The 21,773-nt window shown below is 43.9% G+C and overlaps 1 long non-coding RNA gene across 1 annotated transcript in view; it reads right to left on the bottom strand.

Moving 5' to 3' along the window:
• LOC128110648 (uncharacterized) overlaps nt 1-21,773 on the bottom strand; it is a 104,812-nt gene that overhangs the window by 30,977 nt on the left and 52,062 nt on the right. Inside the window, exon 3 of the long non-coding RNA XR_008218264.1 lies at nt 2,374-2,501. This is a non-coding gene — a long non-coding RNA (uncharacterized LOC128110648). The remainder of the gene's footprint in view (nt 1-2,373; nt 2,502-21,773) is intronic.

Here is a 21,773-nt window from a genome sequence, read left to right as displayed (position 1 = left end):
TATATATAGATATAGGAGCCAGTATCAATTTCAGCTCTAATTTGAACTTTTATCATAAACTATAACACAATGGAGATTTTTTAATGAAAAAATTCAGGATCACAGCTCAAGGACAAATGTGGCATCCATAATCTTGCATTTCTTCCTCTATAAAATGGATGACTGTTAAGACAATCACTTGCCAGAAGTCTCCCTGAAAACATGGTAGTGCCATGAAAGGTGAGTGTTGTGTTGAGCCCCAACTAGCTTTTACCCCAAAGGAGTCTGAACATTATAAATACTGGCCCCTGGTTTTCTTTTTTATGCAGGAAAAAAATAAAACAAACAAAGGAAAAATCGGCTATCATAACTTCTGGCTGGAATAATTAAATGAGAACAGTTTTCAGCAGCAGGAAACCTTCAGACAACATAAGCATGGGGAGTCTCCAGTCAGACTAGCAGTGAACCCTGGAAAAACTGGAAACAGAGAAAGGGGGACTCAAGCAAATATGCAACTTAAAAGGTGAAAAGAACCCCAAATCTCAGAGAACTCCTCAAGGGAAGCGGGAGTTTTCAACTTCCGTGGCTGTGGAGGTTGCAAGGAGGGAGCTGTGGATGCAAACGGAAAGGACAAAGCCTTTCCACTGAGTCTGCACACACAGGAAAGACACAGAGAGAGAAGAAAGGGCTAAGAGCCTGAACTTGGACTAAAGTAAATCCTGTCAGCATGATTAAATATAAACAAAGGAACAGAGCAGAAGCAGAACCCAGGCTTGCACAGTGAATTTGCCTGGGCGCTCAGTAAAGGGATGCCAGTCCAGGAGCCTCATGTCAACTCCAAAGCACCAGACAGAAGCAAAAATGAAATGTGAGTAAACCCCAAAGGACCCCTAAGTCATCACCCACAATTCAACTCTCACTTCTTTGGCTCAAAGTCCAGACACAGATAACTGACTTTCTTGGACCCCAGTTTTCCTCTTTATAAAATGGTTCTTAATAATACCAACTCCTCTTACCTTGCAAGGTTGTAAGGTCAAATGACGCCACAAATGGGGGAAAGGTAAAGTATTTGATGTTCGGGGTAAGGACTCTACAAGTGTGTCCCCTTTGCAGAAGCGTGAGTGCTGTTAGATGAGCACTAGGCCTGGCTTTGGTTTTCTTCCCCCCAGAGCACACAGCTTTCTTCCTTCTTTTCTGTGGTCTAATGATGGCAACTCCCTACTCATGCTTTTCTTCCTCTCTCCTCAGAGTCCTGCCCAGCAACAACTAAATGCTAACTTTACAGGCTATGGGAGCCCAACCTGCTTCCTCATGCTGAACTGCCATCCCTGCTTCCCTATAAATCACACCACTCCCTAGAAACCTGGCCTGGTGCAGTGTCCTGGGAACATGGCACCTTGCTGCACCCAGGGGCAATGGAAAGAAGCACCTCCTTCCTGTGGCCAGGGGGAAATGTGCTCCTTAATAAGGATGGTTGGCAAGGGGTCTGTGCTGGTCCAGGCCCTTGTGGAACTTTGCAGGGCTCTTTATGCCTCACAGAGGTAGGCACAAAGGCAGCTGGGTCTTTAGATGGCACCTCAGAGGAGGCCTCACCCTGTCTGTGTTCCCTTTCATCCACTCAGGTAGTTGCCGTTGGCAGCTACTTGTCCTCTGTCCCAGCATGACAATGCTCTCCTACCCTCTGCCTCTGAAACAAGACATGAACAATGACAACACCAGTTGACCTGCCATCGCAGATGGGGAGATGTCACAAGACCCCACCCCTAAATGAAGAGCTACAGGCAATTAACAGCCATTGGGAGAGGGAGAATCAGTCTTTCCCAGGAATGAGTCCCCTGATAGGCTGACCCAAGTGGTCAGCCCTAAACACACACATACAAGCAATACTAAATGGACTTAACTGGTTGTATTCACACACACACACACACACAGAGAGAGAGAGAGGGAGGCCTGCCCTTGCCACCCCCATCCCCCTTATCCTGCTCTACTTCAGCCTTTTTCTATAACACTAGCACCTTTTGACCTGAACATATTCTACCTGTGCCTGCTTTATGGCTTGTTTTCTCTCTCTCCTGCTAGAACATAAGCTCCACCAACTATGGTTTGATGTAGGCCAAATACTCAGAACAGCCTGACAGCTCTCGATGTTCCAGAACTCTTGGTGTATGGGAGAGTGAACTGAAAATTTGCCTTACACTCTGGATGTCCTGGTCTGCCGGCCGCCCAGGACCTCCCCTGTAAACATGCACTCCTTGAGCCTTCTGCTCTGACCCCGTGCCACCGTAATCTAGCCTGTTGAAGTTTTCTGACTCCTCACTTCAACTCAAGCTTGGCTCCATGTTATGAATGTCATTCAGCCTGTAGCCCCTTCTCAGAGAGGTGGCTCATACTCACCTGAGGTCTTTCCATAGTGGCTCCTTCCCAACCACATTGTCCATTGTACAGCCAGGTCCCTGTCCGCTGTTTTCCTCTTTCAGATCTTCCTTATTTCTTTTCTTTGGGCACAGGCACTTAGAGACTGCCTGAGGAAGGGCAGTAGAGATGAAGAGAGAAGGAGTGAACTACACCAAGATTTCTCCTTATTTACCCCAAACCCTCCCACTTTATTCGATGCACAGGAGAAAATGACTCTATTGGGTCCTAGAGTCTATTCTATTTTATAAAACTAGTCAAGCTTGAGACAAGTGGGAATTGCAGGTTATAAAGAGAAACGGCACAAGATCCACTAGGAGCAGGTGGAAACTGGCTGTAGAGGAAAAGGGGTCCTGGTCAACAGGAACAGGAAATTAGTGCCCTGTCCAGCCTCACTGGTGTGCCTTCACCCACTTGGCTAAGAGATTTGCTAATTCCAACATTCATGCTGTGGACACAGATGGCAACCAACCAGCTAGCTGTCCCAGTACAAATAGTGACAACACTGTCTCCCTGGCCTTCCAAACAGAGCAGGAGCAAAGACAAATGCAACAGCCTTTTTCTACAATCTGAATAGCACACTTGCTCTGGGCCCATGCTAAGTGCCAGCTCTCCCCCTAAGGGCCTAATGTGCTGAAGCACTCCTACATTATAGATCAGTGGTTCTCAACCTGTGGGTCATGACCCTTTGGTGGGTCGAATGAACCTTTCATCAGGGTCACATATCAGATATCCTGCATATTGAATATTTACATTATGATTCACAACAGTAGCAAAATTAGTTTATGGAGTAGCAACGAAATAATTTTATGGTCGCCACATTGGACTTCTTCCCTCCACAGCTATTTTTCTGAGAAGAGGAATTTTTTTTTTTTTTGAACAGGCTTCTCTGTGTATCCCTGGTTGTCCTGAAATTCACTCTGTAGACCAGGCTGGTCTTGAACTCAGAGATCCACCAGCCTCTGCCTCCTGAGTGCTGGGATTAAAGGCGTGTGCTACCATGCCTGCACAGCTATTTTCCTAACACTGTGTTCATTTACAAATAGCGCAGGACCTCTGCATTCAGGACCAAACTGTACCCTGTATACAGAGCTGGCCCTGCAGCTGTCAGTGACAATGACGTCCTAGTTCACAAGTTGGTAGATATTAAAAAAACAAAAACTGTCAGGCAGTGGTGGCGCACACCTTTAATCCCAGCACTTGGGAGGCAGAGCCAGGCAGATCTCTGTGAGTTCGAGGCCAGCCTGGTCTACAGAGCGAGATCCAGGACAGGCACCAAAACTACACAGAGAAACCCTGTCTCGAAAAACAACAACAACAAAGAAAAAAAACACCTTCAACAACTGCTGCTGTCTTGGGAACCAGGCTCCTTCCTTCTTCTAATCTTGTGAAGGTGAGAAAAGCCCCCACAGCTCAGCAGCCCGGGTGGTCACCAGGTGTTCCCACTGAGTGGGGCTCTTTCTAGAACCACCTGCTACAGGAAAATCAAGTAGTCGAGGATACTCTCCCTTAGGAATAAGTTTCTATGTTGTAAATACCAGCACACCATTTACTTCTCCTATCCAAAAATAGAACTTTTGTTCAGTTCAACTCATTCTCCTTCAAAAAGAAACTGCATTTGAATAAAAGCTGAAGTGTCACCAGCAGCTCTGAGGTACAGGCACACTGAAGTTCCTCTCAGATGAAGGCTGAGGGCACGTGGCAAGGTTGCTTCCTCCCTAAAGCTTCAAAGCAGGTTCACTGCAGGATACTCCTTGAGATTCAACCATATTCCTCTAATCTGTAGCCTTCTATGAAGGGGACACTGTCCTCCTCTAGATATTTGGACAGTAGGTGTCTCAGGGTTTCTAAACATGATAAAACACCACGATCAAAAGCAACTGTGGAAGGAAAGAGTTTATTTCATCCTACAGCTTGTAGTCCATCACTGAGAGAAGCCAGAACAGTAACCTGGAGGCAGGAGCTGATGCAGAAGCCATGGAGAGAGCTGCTTACTGGCTGGCTCCACACGGCTTGCTCTGTCTGCTTTCTCATAGAACCCAGGACCATCAGCCCAGGGGTGGCCCCACTCAGAGAGTTGAACCATTAGCCATTGTGTGATAGGATCTCTAGCCACGCCCCATGACCGCATGGGCTGGCAAGATGCTTAGTCATTTCCAGGGCCTTACGTCCTACGTACTCTGTGCGGGTGCTGTGTGGTCACATAATCTATGCGCATGTGTGGCGTAGCTACGTAAGTCCATATGCACATGTGTTGGGGGGGGATCCATAAAAGGTGGATCCCACGTACCCTCCCCCCTCTTTCCACACAGGTCTTCCATATAGACCTAAGCACGTTCTTTTCTGACCCTTCTAATAAACTCTTATAGTGGGTCTTGTTGTGCCTCGTGACTTTTTCTCGTAGGGTAGACAGTGCTGCATAAAACTAACATTGTACACAGGCCAATCTGGTGGGGGCATTTTATCAATTGAGGCTTCCTCATCCAAAATGACTCTAGCTTGTCTTGCACTGACATAAAACTAGTTAGCACAATATGTAAAATAGGGATTCTCAGAAGCGTATGGTCTTGTCCCTATGTGTACCTGAATCATCTAAGGATATCTAAGCCCATCTCAAATCTATTGCTATGATTTGAATATTTCTTTCACATTGGGAATAATCTCTACTATTGTGTGTTAGTGGTACTTCAGAAGTGAGACCTTTGGGAGGTAGCTGGGCCACAAACACTTTGCCCTTGCAAACTAATGCATTTGCATTATCAATGTATAAAAGGTTTATCTATCTTAAGAACCCCTTTGTAAAAGTGAGCTCTCTGGCTCCCTCACACCCATGCTGCCATGCCTTGCCCTAAAGTGCCTCAGGATTAAGCAGAGAACACCACATTGAGAAAGTCCTCTGTTGACCATGGACCCTCCCAGTGGCTGGTACCATGAGTTGAATAAACCTTATTCATTACAAATTACCAAATACGTAGATAGTGATAGTAACACTAAATGGACTGAGATGCCAACTAAGTCAGACTCTGTGGAGGTAGGATCTGGGAAACTGAATTTGGTAGATTTAGGGGATTCTGAGGCAGATTGGGGTTTGGCAGTCACTGGATTTGATAATTAAAGATTTTTAACTCCTTTTTAGGAAAGTGTGACCCAAGTGGGATGAAAACTGTTTCAGACAGATTTTTTTCAAGTGCTTTCCTGCAACAGTATTAACAATCAGCCCCGGGGAGATGCAGATCCATCACAGAACAAAAGGTCTCCAAGCAGAATGGTGGCAACCAGCTCACTTTTTAAATGTCTCCCCGCCTTGCTAATAATGGTGGCTGCTGCTTAATGGGTGTTTGCTCTGAACAAAAGGAGCAGAGAGATGAGGTGTGCAGGTGAATCTACCGTTGCCATGGAAACCGCAGCGACTGTCTCCAGAGAGGATCCCCTCATGGGCAATCCTGCCATTCCATTTCGAAAGTCCCCATTTCGTTACTTCAGATTAGGCCTTCTTGGTGCACGACTCTGACGGTCTGTAAATAGGGAATGATAGTTTTCCACCAGTCCAGTTTCTTCCTTAGTGTGTCTTTCAAAAGCATTCTGGTATAATCCAAACAGGGTGGAAATTTTTCTCATCTTGGCAAAAATCTCATGTGTGGTGTATAGAGGAATAAGAAGATGGGGTGAGTTTGGAGTTGAAACAACCCATTTGTCCCCCTTCTTCCCCTTCTTAATTAGTAAGCCCAGTAAAAATGCACCTGCATCAGGATTTTAATTAAGTTAATATTTTTAACATATTGTTTTATTCTGTTAAGAGAGAAAACTTTGGTATCACGTTTCTGTCCCAGACACCTTCATGCTCATGTTGAACGTGCCACACCTAGTGACTCTGTGCCTTATGGAATAAACAGAGCGTTTCATCCTTGCTCCCAAATGGTCAAACAACAGCAATTAGATGCACGTGTTTATCCCTAGGGAACAAGGCCCAGTGGGTCACGTCCTTTGCAAGAGAGCTTCCCACACTCCTGACCAGGCCTTGCCTTTCTGAGCTCTGAAACCCAATGCTTCCTGAGCGTATCTATCACCTCCCTCCCCAGAGTGGGGCAGCACACACCCACTAATCTCTTGAACTAAACACCAGATTTCTTTTATATCTGCAATATCTGTTCTCAGAGGAACACGCACTCATGCACTGTATAACCACTCCCTTCCCTCTCTGAGAGAAAGACAAACCAAAAGAGGAAGCTAAATAATATAGTGGTCAAAGTGCTATTTCATTCATTTATGATGGGGGAAAACTCTCTGATTAAAAAAAAAAAAGAAGACTAAATGTGACAGATCCATGCCCACGGGCTGCACTGTGGAGGCAATCTGGTAATAAACAGATGAGTGGAGGGAACTAAATCAGGACAAAGAGAGTCAATGCCGAGAGGCTCAGGATTAGCCTAGGGTTGGTTTAGCTGTCAGGCGGCAATTATTCCCTCTCCCCTGATAATGTTTTGGAGGACCATGCCAAAGCCGTGTGCCTCACTTCTCTATGCTTCCATGCCGGTCACCATGGCTCTGATTTCCACACTTGATCTTTGCAGTGTGATGACAATTGTCCTTTAAATGGCTTTGTATCTTCTGCATTCTATGTAATGTTGTGTTGAGGTGACAGTTTCACTCTGTGCCAGTTATGTTAATTTCTCTAGAACATCTTTTCTAAAGCTCCCCATAGGTAAGCAATATTGCTGAGTGCAGTGTTCTGTTTCCTCAGATTGCAAGGGATTCACTTGTACTTGGGAAGACAGAATACTCCTATTCCATCCCTTCCTTAGCATGGGTTTGGGACCAATTGGACCAGAAGCAAGACTGAGCCCCTTTCAGATGCCATTGCTAGGATGTCATTGGTCGCTTTAGGGATGCCTTTTTACTAATTGGGCTTGTCTTCTCTAGTTATCATTCATCTGACATCAGTTAGCCATTGAGTGAATACTTGTGTCCTGACTAGTTAAGAAATCTGATTCTCAATTTGTTCTGTTACATTTTTATTTGTTAGACTGAACATCTATTTCATGAATGTAATTTTGTACATAATTTATTCATTTTGAAGAAGATTCTAGCAAAGCAAAAGAAAAGGGAGAGTAAACACTTTATGTAATCCCCAATGGCCTTTAGCTCTTTTAGTTCTTTTGAAAGCTTTAGCCTGTAATGAAGCTACCACCCAGAAAAACAGGCAACAAAACAGAAAAGAAATGAAGCAAAACAGGACTATCTGCCTCTTAGATTCCAAAAGAGATACGGAGAACAGGAGGCACAAGGGGGTGTGGCTCCATGCTCTCCTGCTCTTTGACATTTTCTGCTTAAGAACAGGATTCTCACAGCGGAACTAGAACCTGTAGTTCTTGGCTGCAGGGGCTTCTGCAAGAAAGTATTAGCTGAGTTTTTGTGCCTTCAGCTTTCACACTGGAGAGACAATGGACACCTAGAATGGTCACAGCTCTCCCTGGGAGGAACTTGTGGGCCTCGCAGCACACTAAGTCACAGAAATTTCTGGTCTGAGTTTCAACCATCTCCAGAAAACCAGGAGCCCAAGATGCTTCTATGCTTCTAGAGAAGTTTGGGACTCTTTTTTCTTTTTTTGGCCCGAGTCACTGTCTGTGTAAGAACTACTTTGATCAAGGCTTAGCAAAAAGAACCAACTCCAGGGACCTCATCGGCCTGGACTATCTGTCCTCCGGATTCCACTATTACCAAGACAAGGAAAAGAAGTTGCCTCTCAAAGCTCCCTCCCCTCAAGGATAAACTAGGAATCAGGTAGAGGGAACTCTAGCAGGCAAGAAGACGGGAAGAAATTAGATGATGCTAGGTAGCATTCAGGGTTCCTGTAAGGAGTTAGGAAGAATTGAATGGGCTGGTATCTCTCTGAAGCACTGTTAAGCTTCTAAAGGTAGCAAAAAGAAAGAAATGGTAACTCAGAAATATGTCATTGGAACACACCCAAATGTTATCCCTTTTTAGAACATAATCAAGGATCATTGGAGTTATTAGGTTCCCATTAATTCATATGTATGTATAAATTTATATATGTATGTGGGTAAATTTGGGGGCATAAAAGGTCTGGCTGCCACTATATACCATGAAACAATACCCAATAAAGATAAAGGTGGTGTGTAACTTCTTACAAAAGGTCTATGGGGTGACAATAGAGCATCCTCCTTTAAAGAAGCCATCCAGCACAGCTTCTTTCTTCTTCAGACCAGTACACATGGTTCAATAACTATCTGGACCAGAGAGTTTATCACCAACCAACTATGTCAGAGCAAACAAATGTTATCAATGCCCTTCACATCAGGAAGGAACACGATCTAGAAAATGTAGGGAGTGGTAAAATCTAGTCAAAGTGTACTACACCAGAGCCATCTTTATATTTAGATTCAGAAGCCATTTTGGTGGTAGTGAGACCATTGGTTTGGGCATGATGGGTGACTCCTGGGACTATGTAAAGAGAAATGAGCTACACACAGACTTAGAAAAAGCATGGCCTCGTGTGAGCAGACAAAGACCTCAAGAAGACAGTTGAAAGAAACCCAAGAACAGAGGGAGGACTGGAAAGGTCAACCCTGGTGCCAGCAGAAAAAGAGCTGGAGATTAGATAGAAAGGAAAGATTGCTACAACGTGGTCCACAATGACAATGTAGATTCCTGAGGAGAATAATCAACCGTAAACAACTACACAGTCAGCCATAGCATCGAGTCCACCCTGCATCTACATGCTCTAGCTAGGAAACGTTCCCTACTTCAATTCATATTCAAAATTTAGAGAATATCTTCATTTCTAGAAAAAAAAATAATAGTTTGAGGGGGTCACTAATTTAAAAACAAAACTATCAACATTGGGGCCAAGCTAGATTATCAGAGAAACCAAACAGTTCTAGAAACAAAACTATTATAATTATCCCCAAAGAGATGAGCTGTCCCTAACCCAAGGGCAAGGTGCTGCAGAAGAAAACAGAAGACAGAGGATCATTAGAAACTGATAGTTACCGATACAAAAATACAAAAGTTAAAAAGACAAAGAGACCGGGGAACAGAATAAGAATTAAGACAATTTAATGCTTTGTATGGTTTATCATACTTTTTTAAAAATTAAGAAACAAGCTGGAATAGTGGTGTGTACCTATAATCCCAGTACAAGGGAGACTGAAGCAGGAGCATCATGAGTTTGAGGCCACCCTGGCAAGACTGGTCTGTCAAGTCTGTTGTTGAACAAATGCAAGTACATCTGAGACAAAAGCAATGAAGACGTTATCATTAGCACAGACCTCATGGAATCATCAAGTCTTTACACTGAAGTACGTCCCAACTGGACAACTCAAGAATCTTAAAACACCTATTCCTAGGTACACCAAGCATAAATACATCGGTTTAAGATCCTCCAGGACACAAAGGCAACTCAAATACAAAAGAACTAGCCAGAGCAACATCTGATTGCTTCATAGAAACCATAAATGCCGGACAAGCCGAGCGGTGCTTTTAGACGTCAAAGGGAAGACTGTCGAGCCCACTGCAGTGGGATTGGGTCTGAAGAATTGTCGGTTTCCTGTGTTCCCTCCCTCTTCCCTCAGTGAACCCTGGGTCCTGTTTTCTTCCCTCATTCTCCTCAAATGGATGTGGGTCACCCACTTAGAGGCATCAACAAAGACTATAAAATCAAAAGAATGAAGCTTTAGCTGAGCAAACCGATGTGAAGATACACTGGCAGGGCCGGTCTCACCAGTGCACAGATAGATGGGAAGATAGCCTGCGGTGCTTGCTGAGCCGGTCCCACCAGTACAAAAGCCTCATAAACTGATGCTGGGGAAGAGGAAGAAAGGCAAGAAATGAAGAAAACCAGAAATATAAGAGAGGGAAAGGTGGGCTAGGGAAGGCCTTTCATCACAGGCACTCCTAATCACCAGGGAACTGTCTGCTCATCCTGCCACACTGGTCCCAGTCTCCCATGAGGACCTCTACCTTCTGGAGTGTCTGTTTTAAAGGAACCATTAGTTTGACAGGGTAATCTACTGCCTGATGGTGGACATCTGAGACATTTTGTGGGATGTTAATGACATGAACACAAATCATTTCCTTCTGATCTAGACAAGGCTGGATAGAACCAGATGAATATTACCCTGTGAGCAATTCCTTTCCCTGACAGACTATCAAATGTGTTGGAAATACTAAAGTACTTTGAGGCATTCAAATCTTAGCATTTTATCACTTGTAGGTTTGTGGATCTCTCTCAGAAAATCAAATAGGCAATCAGGAAAAGAGGAAGATGCAGAATTCAGCAAACAGCAGATGCAGGGAGAAAAAAAAAACAGTGAAAGGAAGCCCTATATTCCCAGAATGACAGCCATAGTGCATGTCTAAAAAATACACTGTTCCTGTAGGGACAGAAGATGATGAAGTGAGAATGCCCACATACTTAATGGTGAAGACGGTATAATCTGAGGGTCAATATGATAGATTTGCTGAAGTCAGGACTTTCAGAAAAAAAGAAAAAAAACAAGGAGAGGGAGTCATTCAGAAAGCTAGTAAAGAGACTGTATAAGAAAAGGCTACCGATACGTAGCAAGCTCAAATGCACAATGAATGAAAAAGGAAGATGTACGATGCATACACAATAGAGTATTATTCATAAAGAACAAAATTGTGTCATTTTTGGGAAAACATATGGAAGTAGATAGCATTGTAACTAGTGAAATAAGCTGGACTCAGACAGAGAAATGTGTTTTCTATTATATGCAAAATCTAGATTTAAAAAAAGGCATAAAAGGTTATTATTTGGGAGGAAGGAATCATGGGAGAAGGAAGGAAGACCAGAAAAGGTAAAAGAGGTGTTGAATGTGATTAAAGTCCTTTGTATATGCCTGTATGAAAATGTCATAATGAAACCTGTTATTTTGTACAAATAGTCTATACTATAATAAAAAGTAATGGAAAATGAATGAACTAATAAACAAGTACACTTATAACATCATACAATAATTCCTATTTTAACCTAGCATCAATAAAACACAAACATGTAATGGAAAGAAATGAAGAAGCCATTTGACCTGAACGAGGTAAAGCATCCCTTGTGTATAACTGCAGTCAGTATTTGCATTACCGTAGGAAGACTAAGCAAGGTTGCTTCTGTGGCTTGCAAGGAGGTTTGCAGGTGGCAGCAGGATGGAATTTGAATTGGCAATCTTAATAGGGTAAAGGGGGGGGTTGGGAAAAGGAAGGTCAGAGGAAGGGGAGAACAGAAGACAGAAGAGTGCAGGTACCAGTGTCTTTTCACAGACCCAAGGGTGACTGCTGAAATTTACGGCATGAGAAATAGGGGCAGCTGGGCAGCTGCTAACCCATGATGCTGGGAGTTTGTGCAAATGGAAAATAGAACAGTATAGGGGTTTTTTTTTTTTTACAGTCTTCTCTCTCTCTCTCTCTCTCTCTCTCTCTCTCTCTCTCTCTCTCTCTCTCTCCTTTCTGACATAATAAAAAAATTTAAATTTCTTAGGACTGTGTTTAAGGTAAGGCCAACTTAGCTTTCTTAACTTTTGGCCCAGGAATACAGGATTTTCCAGATAATTTTGGTATGATAAATATGTGTCAGTAGCTTTTCAAAGCAGAGAATATTAATTCTCTGATTTGGAAACATAATGTTAATAATGTAAGATGTGTAAATAATTTTTCATGTAATTGAATGAATTCATTTTCCTTGAAACCCAAGAAGACTTTCTGTTGTGACTACACAAGTCTAAATCGCTATTTGTTAAGCTATAGCTGCTGAGGAGTTCACACCAGATGTAAAGAGGAAACCTACTTTACCAGTGTGGGAGTCAGTTCTGTGTGTCCGTCCTCTGCTGTCTCCCAGCGTGGGCCAGCACCGTTCCCATTCTGGGTCCACAGCCTTCCTATTCTTCCAGCTAAACAATGGTCCTGCTCTCGCATTTAATAAATTAGCATGAAGCACTTTATATCTAAATGCTACGTAACAGACAGTTTCAGCTACCCACATGCTGCATGCATGTATGAACTTAGGGAGACTGTCAATCACTAACTTCATTCATCAACCAATACTTTGTTCAGTGTATTGTTGGAACACAGTCAAAGAACGGAGTCAGGTGAGGAGAACTGTGCGCATCATGCTCCTCCTCAGTGTACCTGAGAGCAGTGAGTTCACTTCAGATTATTCACTACCACTGGCTATTGTTCTTGTTCATACGCCTTTATGGAAAAACATGTTTTTGCCATGTGCAGCTTGTCCTTGTGATTGTACACTTTGCTCATGGGATTCTTCTTAGCTCTCAGAGTATAAATTGTCTGGCGCTCTGAATAAAGTTAGCTATTGTACGAGACTTTGGTCCACCTTGTTTTTAGGCTCCATTCTCCTGGGTTCTACCACCTTTAGAGCTGTAAACAGTGTATGTATCATTTTTGAAATGTGTAGTGAATAGGACATCGCATTGATGGCAATTTGCCATGGAATGGAGCAGACCAAACTAGAAGGGAGGGAGGGAGGGAGGGAGGGAGGGAGGGAGGGAGGGAGGGGAGAAAAGAAGTAGGAAGAGTTAGATGAAGAACAGGCTATACACCTAACATGAACCTCATCCAGTGGCTTTTTCCTCCACTTCTGTACAGTCCATCCAAGTCCACTGTCTCACCATCACACGTGGAATTCCCATTCCTCTGGAAGCATAGTACACTACATTCATTGTCCTTTCCTTTCTCTGGTCCCTAAAAATGGTCATTAGCCAGATTAAGAACCAGCACTTGAGAGAGTTCTTACCACAGAAAGACATTATAACAAGACAAAAAGCAGTTGTGGGGTGTGGTAAATTGTAGATGAATTTCTAAATGGTCCTATTAAATAAAAAAACATGGAGCCAGATATAGGGGTGAACCCCTGGGAGAGATCAGGGAAACAGGGAAAGCCACAGCTAACCTTACCTCACCAACTCGGCAGCTTCCAAATGTGAGTTACTTCCTGTCTACCCACACCTATATGCCTTGCTGTTCTGCCATTTGATTTGCTCTCTCTGTCCAGCTACATCACTTCCTCTTCCTGCCCAGCTCTGTCACTTCCTGTCTGTCTGTATAGACCTCCAGACCTCCATGGTTAACTAGGGGTGGAATTTAAGGTGTGTGCCACCACACCTGACTCTGTTTCCAGTGTGGCCTTGAACTCACAGAGATCCAGACAGATTCCTGCCTGCCAAGTGACAGGATTAAAGGCATGTGCTACCATTGCCTGACTTCCTTGTTTACTTATAATGGCTGTTCCTATTCCTCTGATCTCCAGGCAAGCTTTATTTATTAAAGTACAAATAAAATATTACCACAGTAAACTGGCAAAGGGAACTAAGTTTTTCCATGAAGGCTTTACCAGAACAGAAAAAGGGTAAAAACACAATATAAATATATTGCAAAATGAGAAGCCAGCATGATCACAGGAAATCGAGACATTTGGCCCTTTACCTTACAACAACTGACTTAATCTTTGCATACATCTAAGAACTAGCATCAAAATACCCACCCCTCACAGAATTATTCCATGTAGCCGTTCTGCCTCAGCTACTGGCTGTACAGTTCTGAAACAAAGTAGGGAGCCTAGGACCCAAAGACCAGATCAGGCTCTGTGAGGGAAGGAGCCTGTCCACTGGGCATTCACGCAATGGCGAAAGTGAAAGGGTATACAGCACTGGTTTGGTCTGCGGCAGAAGAGTCCCGAGCCATGGTTCCCAGAGTTAGAATGGGGGTGGGGAGGGGAGGGAGGGAGGGAGAGGCAGAGAGAGAGGCAGAGGGAGAACGTGGAGATGCACGTCCGGCTTTTAGGCTGAGACACAGTCGCCCGCTGATGATGTAATAAGGCACCAGACGAGACCCCAGCTGAGAATATGCACCCTCAGTGTGGTTTCCTCCAGATCCAGGTGATTCTTATCTCACAGGGATGTGGACAGATGTGGGCAGGTGTGGGCAAGTGTGGGCAAACCTAGCAGTATCACAAATTGTAAATATTCAAAACTCGTTTTAGTAAATTAAAAACAAACAAACATAAGCTGTTCTGCGGGCTGGATAAAGGCTCATCAGCAGTACTTGCTGCTTTCACAGAGAACTGGAGTTCTGTTCCCAGAACCTACACTGAGCAGCTCACACCACCTGTAACTCTAACTCTAGTGGTCCAACCCTCTCTTTTGGCCTCCTAAGGCACGTACACACATGTAGCACATACAAAGACACGCATACACATAGTTGTTTTTTTTTTTTAATCTTTTTAAACTGTTCTGGTTAGATTTAAAAAAAAATTGTCTGACTTTGGAAATAATCATAGGCCCTTAGTTTGAACCCTGTGTGACAAAACAAAAACAAAAAACACCCGAATTCATTATACAAAATTGCATTTGAGATGAGAAGGTTGCACACAAAATCCATCACCATAGGAATGCTCAGGTGTCCAGCATTCTAATGCAGTAGATTTCAAATCTACCATGCATGGAGACACCTGCCAGAGTCTGGGTGTTAACATTTCCAGCATCACCTAGCCAGCCCCAGGGTCCTGCAGTCATATGTGCTGTCAGTATTCAGGCAAATGCTTAGTCAGCCAAGGAGGACATACTCTGAGTGCATACGCTGCGGGCTGTGTAGTCTCTATGCGCATGCGCTAAGTCCCCTTATTAAAGGTAAACCCCTCTCCATCTCTTTCTCTCTGCACACTAGGCCCGGTTCTTCCCATCTTTTCTCCTCCTCTCTCCTCAACTCTTATCTCCAGAGGCATACTCTGCATCTCTTCCCTCCGCTCCCCCAGTAAATTCTCCACGTGAGTGGCACGACTCTCTAGGGTCCCTTGGCTCCAACCCACCAAGGTCACCTTCCACCGTTTAATAACACTGGGGACATCTTTGGTTGTCACAAATGGAGGGCATATGGTAATGCTTCTGATATCTAGTGGAAAGAGGCCAGGAATAATCTACTATATTGAGAATAGCCTGAAATACTCACCTGACCAAAATGGCAATTGTACGGAGGTCAACAAGACCTGCTCCTAGATAAAAGGGTTCCTCAAAGTGTGGATCCCAGAACAAAGCTTATATATTCTGCAAATCTTCCAGACTCAACTATAGATGTAACCAACCGTCTTATTAAATAAGAAACACAGAACCAATGCAAAGAAGAAAGCCAAGAGATCAGAGCTAAGAGCCTTACCCTCCTGCTGCAGCTAGCCTCTTAAGCCAAGAGACCTCTCTGAAAGAGAGCTACTTCCTGTCTGTTTGTCTTTATATAGACTTTCTGTTCTACCTTCTCATTGGTTGTAAAAACCAAACACATGACTGCCTCGTCACTGCCTGTCTGTAGAGACTTCCAGGTCTTCTATGGTTGGGATTGAGATTAAAGGCGTGTGTCTCCAATGCTGGCTGTATCCTTGACCACACAGAGATCTACCTAGCTCTGCCTACCAAGTACAGGGATTAAAGGCGTGCGCCACCACCGCCCAGCTTTTGCTATGGCTCTAATAGCTCTGACCCCCGGGCAACTTTATTTATTAACATGCAATTAAAATCACATTTCAGTACAAATAAAATACCACCATACTCAACTCTGTCAATGAAGTCATCTGCTATGTAATACTAGATAAATGTATATTAGAAAGCTTCCCAGGTGATGTGAACGAATGCCAAAATCTGGGCACCACTGGACCAGAAATAGCAAAATTGAGTTCATTTCTACCTCCAGAACTCCCATTGTGGATTTAGCAAAACTGCACATTCAACAATAAAAACCAAAAAACTTCCACTTTTAAAAAACACTACACGGCCAAACAATGGTATCTGAAGACACCAACCCCACCAATAGACTGCTCCAGAGACAGGGAGGCTGTTACAGAAAGAAGGAAATCTGTAGCCAAGTCTTGGCCCCGCAGCACAAGAGGGGACGCCTTAGAGTTCTGCCGGCATTTTTTAAAGCTTATCAACGGGAAAAGCAACCACGAGAATTCTAATTTTAAAGGCAGTTTACGTTCCTCGGGATCACATCCAGGCATTCCAAACAATGACACATGAAATTATAGAGAATAAATCATAGGCCTACTCACTGGCACCTCTGTCTCATTGAAATTGGAGACTAGTTTAATGCTACATCAAGTAACCTGCATTGTACATATCTTATTTTCTTTTAACACTGAAAAATATTTTAAAAGAGACACTGCCTGGAGCCCTGTCTCCCTTGGAGAGTGTATGAAATGCTTCCTGCCCCCAAAGGCCAACAGATGTCCTGTCAAGTCCTCCCCCCCCCGCCCCGGAATGGGCCACCACTATTGACAGAAGTGCATCCCACCACCTAAAGGGCAGGCACATGCAAGAGCCATCGTCCTTGGCAGGCCCCACAATAGAAAACAGCCCAGAAACTTAAGTGTAGATAAGGAGAACTGTATCCCAGGGCTGACGCAATACAAATTTCAAGGCTGTAAAACCAGACAGAAGAGCTTCCCAGGTAGTAAAGTCACAGCCTCATGTTCCAGTGTAAGTTGTTGGCTTTGTTTGTTTGCTCCTTTGGTTAGTTGGTTTGGTTTTCTTATTTTTCTGACTTTGCAGCCTGGTGACAGCACTGAGCTCTGGAAAGGCCTCCATAAGTCACATAAAGGGAGACACTGGGGACCCTTTCCACACTCCATCAAATGGATCACATTTTCATTGTTGTGCTTTTCTTCTCTGATTTAGGAGAAAGCCAAAATGAAAATTAGTTCTATCTAAGCCATCCTGTGGCTCCTTCTCCTTGTAGCCAAATGAACATCTGTATGTGTCTAGCTCAAAGTGGGTAACTCTGAGGCACACTGCTTAACCTGAGGACACAGCAGTCAAAGGGATGCCCAGAAACAACACTGCAACCCTTGTCATCACAGGAATAAGAACAAAGCCCCTGGGACAGAAAACACAACCTTTAAAGTCTCCCTTTGCCCTACCAATGTCACCCTTAATGACATCCTCAGGATCACAGTCAGCCAGCCTTGGCTGGTCCTTGAGATTATCACACTGACTTCGACAGGAGGCCCCTCATATCTTTCAAGGTTTTCTGCCTCCCCTTTTACAAGGAAGAAGTTTAGGGTTCATTCTGCCCACTTCTTTCTGATAGACGAGACTGACGTAATAAAAGCCAATAATGTTTAAAGTTAAATATCATCTCTTCCTAGAAAGCATTTATATTTTAAAAAGTTGTTGAAAGGTAGATGCTAGATGTTCAGCCCAGTGGCAGAACATCTGCTTAGTCAGCACTCATGGGCCTTCTAGTCATCCCTAACACCTAAAAGGAAACAAAGAAAACAAGGCTAATATCTAACCCTAAGCAAATGATCCCTAAAGGCAACTTTTTGAGGACCCTATCTTCCACATGGAACAGATCTTACAGCCTTCAGATTGGCTTTGGTAGCTGGGACATGTACCACGGAAAGAAAGAAAACAAGGGTTATAAGGAACCTTGGGTAAAATGTAAGTCAACTCTCTACTATTTAAGTACAACAAATGGAAGTTGGACATAACAGTTTGTACCTGTAAGTAATCCCAGCATTTGGGAGGTAGAGAGGCAGGAGAAATGCCACAAGTTCTAGGACAGGCTGGTCTACATGGTAAGTTTGAAGTCAGCAAGCACTACTGTCTTAGTTAGGGTTTCTATTGCTATGAAGAGACACCATGATCATGGCAGCTCTTGTAAAGGGACACATTTAACTGGGGTTGGCTTACAGTTCAGAGATTCAGTCCATTATCATCATGGTGGCACATGGCAGTGTGCAGGCAGACATGATGCTGGAGAAGTAGTTGAGAGTCCTACATCTTATCGGCAATAGGAAAATGGTCTGAGTATCACATTGAGTGAAACTTGAGCAAAAGAGACCTCAAGGACCACCCATACAGTGACACACTTCCTCCAACAAGGCTATACCTACTTCAACAAGGCCACACCTCCTAATAGTGCCATTCTCTATGAGCTTGTGGGGGCCAATTACATTCAAACTACCACAACTACATAGCAAGACCCTGCGCAAATAAATTCTCAAAGAGAGTGTGTACTGACCTGAAAAGCAGTCATTTTTCACTGCCTTTTCAAGGAGCAAAGGGAAGTAAGGATGACTCTATCATACTCATTGTAGCTTAGAATGAAAACATGTTCCAGGGGCCAACTCCTCCCCTTCAGATTGCACAGTTCCAGGAGAGATAGAAAAGGAGTAGTTACCCTTCTCAGTTAAATCCACAGGTGTGTCTCCTAGGTGATTCTAAATTCTGTCACAGATAAATCATCAGAGTATCCAGGAATGCCTCAAGAGAGAAGAGTATGGAGTGGTAGAGGGAAGTAGGCCAAAGACACAATTTATTTTTATATCTGTGTGTCTGTCTGTGTGTGTGTGTGTGTGTGTGTGTGTGTGTGTGTGTGTGTGTGTGTGTGTGTGCATATGTATGTAAGTGCCCACAGAGATGAGAAAGAGCATTTGACTCCCTGGACCTGCCTGATGTGGGAGGAAGTACTGGAAGCAGGTCCCCTGGAAGAGCAGTATGTACTCTTAACCACCACTGAGCCATCTCTCAGCCATATTTGATTTTTTTTTTTGAGGCAGGGTCTTGCTATGCAGCCCACACTGGCCTTGAGCTTGAGTGATTCCCCTTCCTCAGCCTCCTCAATGCAAGGATTACAGATGTACATGTGAATCTCAAAAATCAATTTTAATCATGAGTCAGAAATTAACAAGCAAAGTTAGTGATAAAGAGAAGACTGGGTGCTCTGCCCGCCTTGTCAAGAGAGTGAGGTGCAGGGGAAGGCTGCAGTGAGCAGCCATTAGCCAAAACTCTGAGGGAGAAGCATTTTGAATGTAAAGTTGTTTTGGACTTGCATATGCATAATGAAAAATCTTGAGGTTACAGCCCAAGTCTAAACATGCGATTCATTTGTAATTCATATACATGTACACACATAGCCTAAAGGTAATTTTCTAGAATGTTTGTGCACCTGCATTTTGACTGTGGATCACCACACGAAATCAGGTAAGAAACTTTCTATTTATAGTACCAGATCAGTGGTCAAAGACTTACAGATTTTGCAGTGTTTGCATTTCATAGTTCCCACTGAGGATGCTTAATTTATATTTTAGTGTTCACCTGAATGTATGTTTGTATACCACCTGCATGAGGCCAGAAGAAGACATCAGAACCCCTGGGACTGGAGTTACAAACTGTTGTGATCTACCATTTGGGTACTGGGAATTGAACCCAGGTCCTCTCAAGAGCAGCCAGTGCTCATAACTGCTGAGCTATCTCTCCAGCTCCTTAACCTGTATTTTAGAAGAGATGCAGTATTTGTGTCCAACCTCTGTGACTAAATTGCCATTCCCTGGACTGTAAGCCATATGTGGGCAGGAAGTTCTCTGTTTTATTCAGTGGTATTTACCCAGCACCTAGAAGAAAGAGTAGCACATGTTTGGCACACAGTAAATGTTTACCAAATGAACAACTGGATTCTTGTAATCTTGAACAAGCCAGGCAGCCCTCTAGGACTGCTCCGCTGATCTCTTGCCTTCGTGTTTCATGGCATTGCTGCTTCAATCTAAAGAGTTTGTACAAATGACTGGTGTGACAGAAGCCCAAGTGTGTGGGGAGGGGCTAGTGAGGATGAGCCATTAGCTGTAAATGGAACACTGACAGAGAAGGAAAATGGAAGGGGGTTGATGATGTAAACTTCAGGGTGGCTGAAAAATCAGAATAAATGTTGATAAAGGATTGGGTCTCCACCTCCAGCAGGAAGCCAGGTCAAAAAAGAAGAAGAGGAAAAGGAGGAGGAAGCTGATACTGGAGTAGTTATTATGCCTTCCACTGAAATAGAGAGAAAACAATGGAGTGTGGTGAAACACACTTGTACTTCAAGCATTAGTGATGCAGGGATAGGAGGACTGAGCGCTTGAGATCAGCCTGGGCCTCATAATGAAACTCTATCTATTCCAGATTTTTAAAAGAAATAAAATTAAGTTAACAAAATAAAGTAGAAGGAATGAGGGGCACTGCTGGAGTCTGCATCTGAAACACTTAGGTGTTAGCCTCATGGGAGGTCTTGGGAAGGCTAGGGTCATCCTTAAGGGGCTAGAGAGACCTGTGGGTCCTTCTTTTTCCTCTTTTACCCCCTAACCATGAAGTGACTGTTTGCTCAACTCTGAGTTCCCATCATGATGTGCTGCTTCTTCGCAGACCTAAAGGGACAGGGACAATTGATCATGTGTCAGAACCTATAAACTATGAGCCACAGTAAGCCTCTTCTCAAGTACCATGAGGTACTTGGTTATTACCACAGAAAGGTGACTAACAGACAGAGAACAAAGGCCAGCAGAGGGTCTCATCACCAAAGGAAACTCCCTGGATTTTCCTTGTTAGTCCTAACTCCATGTGGTTTTATTGCTCTCACTTAAAGGCATCTTAGCCTGAGTTCTGTTTAAAAATGAGTGAATGGTGAGCAAGTAATTTCTTCATGAATGTGATTCCAAGAGTGGGACAGGGCAAGTGAAAGTCAGAAGGAAGAACTCCTCAAGGATGTATAATTCAGCAGGCTTTGTCAAGGACAACTGGTGCTCCATCCTGCCAGGACGTCTGAAGAGCTAATGAAAGCCTCTCTGCACTGCTTGCCGAGGGGCTAACCTGAGGAATTGTGGGTCAACTCCTCTATACATCTAGGCTGTGTACAATCACAGAGCGAGCTCTCACAGGCACCCCTTGTCTCCACAGCAGCAGAGCTAATGAAGTTCATAACACATGTTCAAGTTCATGGGTACAGAACCCATCAAAGCCTGAAGGAACTAGGTCAGCATGGCAGAGATGGGGTGGAGGGGAGTGGACACAGAGCACAGTCCACATCTGCCCAACACTGACTTTTCTATATTCTTCACTCCTACATTTATTAACCTGAAATTATAATGCAGGAAAGAGTGCTATAACTTCCCTTTAAATGGCTATGAAAATTTAACAGGCCCAGATAAAGGAACTGGTCTGACTCTTGGAGAGAAACAGAATTGCTGGCACAAGGAAGATTAGTTAAATACTTGCTGTGTTTTGTAGTGGGTAGCCATTTCAGCTTTGATCTGGAAGTTCCAACCCCCATTGAGACTTCGGCAACTGTCATGCCTACAAGGCGGGGCCAAGGGAGGCGCCGGGGGACCTGAGATCTGGATCGGCGGGCGCTCTCTCTGTTGCGGGACCCTGGACTGGAGAGGTGGACCGAGCAGAGCTCCAGAGAACACTGCTGGACTGTGATACACCTTCCCCAGACTCCGCGACCTACCTATTCCTTAATTTGTAAGTTACGCCATTAAATAAATCTCCTTTTAACTACGTGGAGTGGCCTTAATAATTTCACCAATATCTGGC

This window comes from Peromyscus californicus, unplaced genomic scaffold, assembly GCF_007827085.1.
Source record: "Peromyscus californicus insignis strain IS unplaced genomic scaffold, ASM782708v3 Scaffold_15__1_contigs__length_86483966, whole genome shotgun sequence".
NCBI classification, from domain to species: domain Eukaryota; kingdom Metazoa; phylum Chordata; class Mammalia; order Rodentia; family Cricetidae; genus Peromyscus; species Peromyscus californicus.
The sequence above is the reverse complement of the archived record's forward strand: the minus strand, read 5'-3'. Positions and strand labels throughout refer to the sequence as shown.